The sequence below is a fragment of the Dipodomys merriami genome, unplaced genomic scaffold (genome assembly GCF_024711535.1).
Source record: "Dipodomys merriami isolate MVZ:Mamm:240054 unplaced genomic scaffold, mDipMer1.0.p SCAF_407, whole genome shotgun sequence".
NCBI lineage: Eukaryota > Metazoa > Chordata > Mammalia > Rodentia > Heteromyidae > Dipodomys > Dipodomys merriami.
The window spans coordinates 912,096-920,725 of NW_027205682.1; the positions used below are offsets into that span (position 1 = coordinate 912,096).

Here is an 8,630-nt window from a genome sequence, read left to right on the forward strand (position 1 = left end):
TCTCTTTGATAAGCTCTGGTGTGCCTAGGACTTCATTGTGGTGGACCATGGATTCACACATTGTTGGACCAAGTCCTAGGACCTACCCACAAGAAAACTGAGGTCTTTGCACTGGGAGCCTGGGGTTAGTGTCTGTGCAGTAGCAGATCCTAGGATCCCATGGCCCTGAAGAAGGAGAGAGGTGCTTGGCCACTGTCCCAAAACATTGCCATGGTGATGAACATAGTCATCCACCTTGACCTACCTGAAGTCATTGACAACAGTCCTCAAGGTCTAAGAGCTAGACCCCGGCTGTAATTGGCCCATTCTTCCCTGATGTCACTGGGTCCAGCTGGATTGGTCCATTTCCTCACTGATCTCACATGCCATTGTGAGGTCTCTGCAGTGGTTCCAGAAGGTAGGTAGTTTCTGTGCAGTGCTGAGATCTCCTTTGATGACTACTGGACTAAGTCAGAGCTAGGTTGATAGTTTTTTAGCTGGGAGGGAGGTTTTGTGTTGTGTGGGTTTGGGGATTTCTGTTATTCTGTAGTTTAGATTGTGCTAATTTCAGTTAAGATATACTACCACTGAATTGATTTAGCTGTTTCATTAAGATTTGATACCCAACACATTGATTTTGCTAATTTTAATTATGATTTGCTACCTACTGTATTTACTTAGCTAAGTATAGTTAAGATTTACTATGCATCATATTTAAGGAGCTAAGTTTAGTTAGGGTTGATTCCCTGCCATCCCATAAAGAAAATGGAGTCAAATGACAATGGATACACTACATTCTCCTCCAGGGAAGATGAGATCTTTGCCAGTCAATACCATGTACAGCATGTACATTGTCTATGGCAGCTATGGGGAAGTGAAGGCCTATCTGCTTCACAGACAGTGAGGTAGCAGTAAAAATACTGGAGAGAGAAGACTACCGTATGCTGGTAGAAAATGAAGTGGATATTGTTAAGGCTCTGAATCACCCCCACATGATTAGGGTGTTCCAAGTGATCCAGGGAGAGAAACATGTCTACCTGGTAATAGAAATGGCCACCAAGGGAAACCTGCAAAAGTGGATCAGAGCATCATGCCACCTATTTGAGAATGAATCTAAGTTTCTAAAGCAGATAGTAACTCCTGTGCAGTACTTTCATCTGAATAGGATGGCGCACCTTGACCTAAAGCCTGACAACATCCTACTGGATGAAAATGGCAATACTAATGACTTTGGGTTAAGCCCGAGGATTGCCCCAGGGCAGTTGCTCACAGAAATGTGTGGTGCCTACATATTCCATGCCCCTGAAACCTGAAACAGGTTTCAAGGTGGATCTCTGGGGCCTGGGCACCAGCTTGGTTTTTATGATTACAAGAAAATTCCCATTTAAAGGGACCACTTCCATCCAGCTATGTATACCAATTATACAGGGCAGGTATGATGTACCATATCACCTGACTGCAAAAGGACATAACATCCTTTCACAGATGCTAACTGTAAACCCACAGCAGAGGCCAGATACACACCAGGTAATGGTTTGATAGAGTTGAGGAAGGCTGTCTGTGTCCAGGTGAGCCACTGTCCAACAAGTTAGGTCAGACAATTGTCACCAGAATGTGTTTCATGGGATCCAACAAACTTCAGACCTACACATTGGTACTACAGAGAACATTTGATGAAGTGATGGCCACTTACTTTCTGATAAAAGATGGTTTAAAACAAGATAGTGCCAGCCCTGTGAAACTAAATCAGTGCACCTGCTGTGTTCAACCATACCCAAATGTCACAAACCTTCCCACTTTTCTTGTAAAGAGATCAAGTTTAACATGACCATTTCAGTCTCTTCTGCCAATGTGCAGCTAGACGCAGTGCCGCCTCCCTGCCATTCCCCTCTGCTTCCTGCAGAGGAGCTCCATTCCCAGTATCTCACACCATACTTCAGTGGCTGCCCTCAACTGCTTCTCCCTCCTGACGAGCTATGAAGAGACAGCTGTAAAGCAAAAGCCCTGCCCTCTGCAGAGCCCCAGGATGAGAACAGAGTCTGCAGGGTTAGCAAGAGACAGTGCTGCAGTGAGCCTGGAATGAAGCTTAGAAGATATGGGGTCTGGTATGGAAGAGCTGCCAGAGGAGGCTGCACAGAAAGTTCATACTAGTGTGTTCCCAGCATACCTAGCAAAGACTGCGGCTCTTGCCTTGGGAACAGAGATAAAACATCAGAGGAAAATGCCTTTCCCTCTGAGTAGCCTAAGAATGATAGCAGAGACTCTATCTCGAAAAGAAAATGGGGCAAGAGGGAAGTGGTTAGCAGGATAGTAGTCCCTGCTCTTCACAGATGGTGCTGCTGTCTGCGAACCAGGGAACAGAACAGTTACAGGGAAGGCAGAGAAGAGCCTTGAAAGACGTCAAAGCCATTCAGAGCCAGAAGCCCTATCACTGACATACGAAGCTTCTCACACACCCATCTGGAGACAGCAGAACAACCCCAGCCCCAGGGGGTTTGGAAGAACAGGGTCATGCAAGAGAAATGAGCCTGAGTCTCTGAACACTAATAACCCTATTAGAAGATGGCTCTAGTCACAAATTGTACTGCCTGAATACACTTAAAACTGATTTTCTTAGGGAAAACAACGTGAAAGTCTTTCAAAGACAAAACAGGAACAATCATTATCATAAGGAAATAATTGAGGTCAAACTGTCTGTGGTTGCCTAGAAATGCTGTCCTCTAAAGAGAGGACATCCTTAGAACACTTCGGATGAATGAGAATAGCTTAGAAGTGTTTGTCTTCTCACTTTAAAACTAGCTAAATGACTTCAGCTTTTAAGCTTGAATTCTAATTTTACTTAGAGTGTGTAGACAAATCCCTATTCCCTTTGTTTAGAAATGTATGTGGTGTAAATCTGTGTATTTTATAAACCTATGAATCTATGAATACTATAGTCTATAATAACCTGTAAATGTATTCCCTTATGTAACTGTAACCTCTCTATATATCACTTTGACAATAAAATTAAAATAAAAAATCTGAATTCTAGAAGTAATAGTATAAGCATTATGTAACTCTGTTCTTAAAATCGAGAAAACCCAACTTTATTTGCAAGCAACAGAGAGAGAAAGAAGAGAGAGAGAGAAAGAAAGAAAGAATGAGAAACCAGCATCAATTGCTGCTGGTGAAGATCTTGAATTCTGCACCTCCTCTCCTGTGAGAAAGAGACTCACGAGTGATTACCACTGCCTGTGGTCACGCCCCCATCACCATGACTAGGCACATAACACAAAGGAAATAAGAAAAGTCAATAACACACATTTCCCCAAGGCTGCACAGCCCAAGGGATCAGAGCATGAAGATGCATCTTAACATAGACTGTGAATTTTCAGTTCTAGACAAATGACCGCCCTGGCAGAAAGAAAAACTAAAGGTTTTTGTTGTTGATGGCAGTGGTGGTTGGGGTAAAGTTTTGGTAAGATCAGCTTGGTTTTACTTTGACCTTTTTCGCTTTGTTCTTTTCTCCTTAAAAGAAATTCTTCATTTTTCCTTGTATCTTATGAAATAATTCTTTCAGTTTTTTTTCTATTTTCAAAATTATATTTTTCATTTTAAAATATTTTTCCTCTCTCTATCCATGCCCGCTCCATGTCTCCTAGTCACAGAGCTTGAAGTCAGGTCATGAACACTGTCCCTGAGCTCATGTTAAGGCCAGTGCTCTACCTCTTGAGCCACATTTCTACTTCTACTTCTGAATTTTTTGGTGATTAATTGGAGATGAGTATCCTGGACTTTTGTTCCCAGACTAACCTCAAAACTCAAACCTCAAATCTCAGGTTTACAGGCATGATCCACCTGTGCCCAGCAGCTTTAGATGCTTTAATTTACATGTAGGGCTAGGTGCTGACTCTGAGCTTTTATGCTCAAGACTAACTCTAGCACTTGAGCCACATCACTTCAGGTTCTTTGGGGATGAGTTAGAGATAATAACCTCAATGTCTTCCCTACCTTGGTTGACTTTGAAGAGCCTCAGATCTCAGCCTCCTGAATAGAGGAGTACACGTGGGAGCCATGGGTGCCTGGCCAATTAATAAGTCCCCAAACTACCTTGAATACTTTAGAATGACAAACAGTTTTCTACTGCCTGGATTTCAGACACACTGCAGGTTGTAAGGGAGGAACAAGCTGTGTTGGTGAACCAGGAATACTTGCTCACGGTGCTAATGTATCAGAGAAACTATTCACTGTGAGGTGAAATGTGATTTACTCTTTGAATCAACTAAATTCCTTTCTTTCTAGTCTTTTTCTTAACAAAGCACTTCACTTCATTGTTTTTCAATTCCAAAAAAATTAAACTTAAATTTATCCCTTCTTTGAGAATTGATTACACAATAAATGAGTTTCCTCATTTGTGTGCCTGTTTTCAAGGGCCTGATATGGGTCTTGTGTCCTGTTCCACCATGGCTCCTCCTGAGATGAGCTTCCTCAGGAGAGTCAATGATTGTGTAAAAGATCTGATAAATTGACAGGTGTTATAGAGGAGTCTGGGTGGACTCAAGTGACTGGATGAGATTGTACTCATTTATACATAGCACTGATTTAATATTTCAAATGAATGAAATGTAATCTTATTTCTTACTACAAAGCAATATATATACATTTACATAGTATATATATATATATATATATATATATATATGTCTGTCTTTGAAAGAATTGCAAACTTTATTTTAGAACTATATGAAACTCAAGAAAAGTAGAAATTGGTAAGGTTGATATTTCAAAGTAGAAATTGGTAAGGTTGATATTTCAAATCAAGTAAACAGGTTGTATTTTATTTTACTTTTTTGCATGTCAACTTTATGCTTAATTCACACTGAAATTTTCAAAATCAATGAGAGTGCATTTCAAAAGCTGCTCACTTTTGGCCATTTAAAAAACTTTTATAAGCATGTATTAGTATAACATGTGGTTCTGGGATTTATTTTTTCCACATAAAACTATCCATGATAAACTGTCTGCCGGCAGGTATTCAGTGTGAAACATTCCATGATGACCTGTCACCACAGTGATGAAATGAGGCATGTCTTGCCTTCTATTTCAACTGTCAATCAGAGCCACGTGTCACATTTGTGAGTAGTTGGGACATTCTATTTCCTGTAAAAGTCCTAAGAGATGGGAAATCTGAGAAGCCACTGTAGAGGTATGTACATACTGAGGTTCTGAATGCTGCTTTTATCCATGGGACTGCTCTATCTTAATCTATATTCCTCATTTTTTACATTCTGTAATAGTTTTATTTTTTTTAAATCTTTTTTTTATTTTTTTTGCACTCCACGTGGCTGGGAAAGAGATGAGAGAGAGAGGAAAGAGCTAGAAAAGAGCAGAAAGAGGGGTAAGAACAGCAGCACTCACGTGGTATTCAGGTAAGAGGTAGGTTTATTCAGTAGACCTGATGGGACCAGGCAAGGTTGGCACTCCACGTGGCTGGGAAAGAGAGAGGAAAGCGCTAGAGCAGAGAGAGCTAGAAAAGAGCAAGAGCAAGAGAGAGAGAGAGCTAGAAAAAGGCAGAGAGAGCAATAGTTTTATTTTTTTAATTTAATTGCCACAATGATGTACAGAGGGGTTACATTTATATCCATAAGGTAATGAATACATTTGTAAATGTTACAAAATTTCATTAAAATATTCAATTAAGTTATGAAACTAATTTTTAAAATATTTTAAATTCTAAATATTGTAGTTTTTCCAATGTAGGGTTTGTAAACATCTTGGAAGAGAAAAGATAACAGGGAACACAAGTACTCTCCCTCCAACAGGTGAGGGGACTCGTGATACTGAATAGAACAATGTCAGAATTTGAGATGTGGGTTAAGGAGTAGAGTGCCAAGCTTGAGCATAAAAGCTAAAGGACACTAAAGCATCATGAATTGAAGGCTAAGTATCAGCACAAACACAAGGAAAAGGTGAATATATTAATAAAATTCCATGAAACATAGGTTGTATATCTTCTTCTTCATGTAGATGTCCTTAGACATAGTAATCCAGAAGTTTGGGATGGGTTTTCAGGGTATAGTGACTGAGAGAGTACTGATAACTTAGTCCCTGTTAGGCAGATAATGGTGTAGTGATGACAAGGAACTGGGTTATCAGGATAGTGGAGTGGACACGGGGTGATGGAGGGAAAGTAGCATTAGTTTGTGCGAGTTATGGACTGTGAGAGTGAATGTGTATCTACAAGGGAGATCAACTTCTGCTCTCTTGTCCTGAGGCAGCTAGTGAAGGTGAGACTTACTGAGCTCCTGGCTGGTGAGGAGGACCTGAGAAGGAAGATGCCTGTCCTCAGCTGCCCTTGTCCCTTACCTGTTCTTTCACTCAGCTCAGTAATCACCAGAAAGTTGTCACCATCCTCCAAGCATCAGTTCAGTAGGACACAAGGCCTCTGTTAATTAGTTTTAACTGCTCATCAGGGATGACCAAAGAACAGTGAATTCTTGGAACAGACATCAAGTGGCAATTGGTTTGGGATGTTCTGAGTTCTGAGCCTTCTTAGGTGCCAAGTAGAACAATGGTCACACGTGGGGTCACCTACTGGTCAGGAAGGTTCCCTAGAGACCTTTGACTGAGAAGATGCTGAGAGAGGATTGTCACAAGTGAGCACCCTCTCATGTCCTTCAGAGAAAGTCTATTTATAAGAAGCTATCCTATTTTTGGTCAGGAATAGAAAGGTAGAGGCATTAGGCACAGGTTCATGATTTGAACCTTTCCCTGGCTCAAGCTGTCCCCTAGAGCATTAGTATTCCCAGAGTCACTTTGTTACAGAGGATTTAAGACTAAGACTTGCTCTTGGTTCTGGATTCCATGACATCATGTAGAGGAATCAAGAGTTGGGGGAGCTCTGTATCCAGCACCCAATTAGATTCTTTTCTCATTACCATCACTCAGGAGTGTATTGAATCTGAGGAAGTGTTCAAAATCTCTTACTTTCAATTCTTGCTATGATCTTTCCTCAGGGCTGGGTTGAAATCACAGGAAACAGTAGATGTTCTCTATGACTTGCAAATTATTTAATCACATAAAGAAAGTAGACTTCAGGCTCACCTGTCTTTCCCCATGGTTAACCAATTGGAACAACATAGGCAGACAACTCCAAACATGGAACTTTGCATAGATTCCATATTCAATTTGATTCCAGGACACCAGGACTCAACCCTTTGATTCCTGTCACCTTTTTCTCTATCTGATGTGTTATTTCCATGTGAACTGCTCTCAGTGAAAGTATTTGCCCACATAATCACTCTGTGATGTTTAAGCACTTGCCACACTGGAAAAATCTTCATGTTAGGTTAATTAGGTAGGTGATCAATGAGAATACCACATGTTATTCAGGCAAAGAGCAGTTTATTTCTGAACTTCTGGTTTAAGGCCAGTTTGGGGATTCCAGGTGGCTAGAAATGGCCAAATCACCCCTGGGCCATGTCTTATCTAGGGCATGGGTGAGGAGAAGGTGTGGTCAGGTGAGGGAAGTTGTGGTCAGGTGGGGGAAAGCTGTGGCCAGGTGGGAGAAGGTGTGGCCACCTCAGATGTGGCTATGATCTCAGAGCCTGGGACCCTCCCACAGTCAGATGAGAGGAGTGACCAGGGGCAGACCAATATGTGATCTCTGAGAAGGGGGAGATGACTGCTTCCAGGTATGCCAGTTATATAGTTCACACAGGTACTGGTAGAAGACATATACAGATGCGGGGGTGGGGGGGAGAATAGTCATCTGCATGGATCCTTCCCGGGGTGTACCTTACACTGCTCAAGCCCACACTGACTCGGTCAATTTGACCAAAGGATTAAGAAGAGCAAAATCTTGAACAGAGAGTCCTGACAAAATGGACCAATCTCTCATGCTTCTGCTAACAGCTATTCTACTCTCAACTTCTGTGAGAAATTACTTCTGTTTTTGTTAGCTTCCATGTTTGTGTGAGATTGCTCAATGTCTTTCTGTACCAGGATATTTCACTTCATGTAATATCTTTCATGACCCTTCAACAGTCTTCTCATCACACAAAGAAAAATGCGTTCCAGATGTTAGATATGCAAGCAATGCATAATGAAAACATAGAACATCACATTGTACTTCAAAATAACAGCAATATAATTTGTAATCAAATAAAATCTTTGAAAAAAATTATTACGAATTGTCACATGGTCAGCTATTCTACTCCCAGTCTCTGTGAGAAGTTGGTTCTAGTTTTCAAAGCTTCCATTTTTGTGTGAGATGGCTCAATAGTTTCTGCACCTTGTAATTTAACAATATAGGATCTTCCATAGTCCTCCAAGAGATTGTAAATGACAGCCTTCTTCTCACCTCTGCTTTAATACTTCACACTTTAGTTTTCATTTGCATTTTGAAGAACCCCTTAAAATCTTGAGGGAAAGCTAGGCACCGGTGGCTCATGTCTGTAATCCTAGCTACTCAGGAGGCTGAAAGCTGAGGATCCCGGTTCAAAGCCAGCCTGGACAGGAAAAGCCCATGAGACTCTAATCTCCAATTCACCACAAGAACACCAGAAGTGGCACTGTGGCTCAAATGGTAGAGCACTTTCCTTGAGCTGAAGAGTTGAGGGACAACACCCATGACCAGAGTTTAAGCCCCATGACGTACAAAAACAAATAAA

General features: G+C 41.2%; 1 long non-coding RNA gene across 1 annotated transcript; it reads left to right on the forward strand.

Annotated features, from left to right (window-relative positions):
- The first annotated feature begins 432 nt into the window (after positions 1-432).
- On the forward strand, positions 433-5,850 carry LOC138806752 (uncharacterized). Its single transcript, XR_011365972.1, has 3 exons — positions 433-460; positions 4,990-5,164; positions 5,781-5,850. It is a non-coding gene; the product is annotated as an uncharacterized lncRNA (long non-coding RNA).
- The last annotated feature ends 2,780 nt before the right edge of the window (positions 5,851-8,630 follow it).